The sequence below is a fragment of the Callorhinus ursinus genome, unplaced genomic scaffold (genome assembly GCF_003265705.2).
Source record: "Callorhinus ursinus isolate GAN/ISIS: 27379988/994484 unplaced genomic scaffold, GSC_fseal_2.0 scaffold21, whole genome shotgun sequence".
In the NCBI taxonomy this organism is placed as follows: domain Eukaryota; kingdom Metazoa; phylum Chordata; class Mammalia; order Carnivora; family Otariidae; genus Callorhinus; species Callorhinus ursinus.
In genome coordinates this window covers 17066614-17068144 of record NW_027397083.1, presented here as the reverse complement: position 1 = coordinate 17068144, position 1531 = coordinate 17066614, and positions in this window count along the sequence as shown.

Sequence of the window (1531 nt, the reverse complement as noted above, 5' to 3'; positions counted from 1 at the left end):
TCTACTGTGTCCTGTGGTGTTTGACCTCACACGCACTCTTTGTGACATTCTTGTTCATACAGAATTAACAGTGGGATGGGATTACGTGAGTAAGATGATAAAGGCTCTGGGCTTTTAATCTGATTACTAGAATGTTTAGAATATGCTCACATTTACCTGTGTAACAAAGGCAGAACTTCTTTCTCTGCTAGGAAGGGCATCTTCAAGTCATTGTAAGTCTCTCTCAGATGGGTTTCAAGGCCTACAAGGCCCTACAGGGTCTGGTGCCTTCCTGCATCAGCATCTCCCTACCACTGACCCCACCACTTCCCAGAGCCAGCCCCACTGACTTTCTGGTCCTCCAACACACCACGTTCATTCCCAGGTTGGGCCCTTTGCACTTGCTGCCCCTCAGATTCAGAACACCCATCTCCCACGTCCTCGGGGACCTCAGATGGTACCTCCACAATGGGGCCTCCCACGCTCTCATCATGTGTGGTGGTCCCATTTGAGTCCCTGTTTATATTTTGTCTCATTTCCCCGTTTTATTCTCTTCTTGGTACACATTGCCATTTAAGCCATTGTTTTCCAGGGTTGATGTACAAATTACCACAAAGAGGGAGGCTTACAACAATAGAAACTTAGTCTTTCACAGTTCTCGAGGCCAGAGTCTGAAATAAAGGTGTTGGCAGGGCCTCGCTCCCTCAGAGCCTTTAGGGCAGGATCGTTCCTTGCTGCTTCCAGATCCTGCTGGCCCCAGGTGCTCTTTGGCTGTGGCTCATCACTCTACTCTCAGCCTCCATCTTATGGCCTTTTCTTCCTTTCTCTGTCTCCTCTGTGTGAATTATAAGGACACTTGTCATTGGATTTAGGGCCCACCTTGATAATCCAGGATGATCTCAACTCAAGATCCTTACTTAAATCAGCAAGGACTATTTTTCCAAGTAAGGTCACATTCACAGGTTCCAGGGGTTAGGAGGTAGACCTATCTTTTGAGGGGCCACCTGCAGCCAACTGCATCATTTGATGTGTTCTTGTTCGTACACGGTCCATCTTCCCCAAGCTGCAACGTGAGAGCAATGGTCTGGTCTGTCTTATCTACTGCTGTTGCCCAGGACCTAGAGCAGGAGAGCCTGGTCTATAATAGGTACTGCGTAATTACCCGCTGAATGGATGAGAGGTTGTTAGCTTTTATCAAAGAGAATGTTCTTCGGGGGGGGAGAAAGTGTGTAAATAATTTAAAAATAGTTCACATTTGCTGAATGGGAAGTTAGGTAATTTGCTGGACTCCACAGTGATTAAATGGCAGGGCTGGAATCAAATCCAGGTGCTCCTGGCCCCAAATCTCCACCAGGTAGCACTAAGTTTTATGGCTCCAACCTTCAGAGCTGATACATGTTCCCTTTATTTCTTGGCTCACCCATGGTATATGATTCTATGGTCAGGGAATGAGAATAAGTCCTCTTACCCAGAAAGAGGCTGACACCTTTTTTTTGGCAATGAAAACCTGCCTTTTGAAAAATGAGAAAATAGTATCTTGTAACCTAATTAG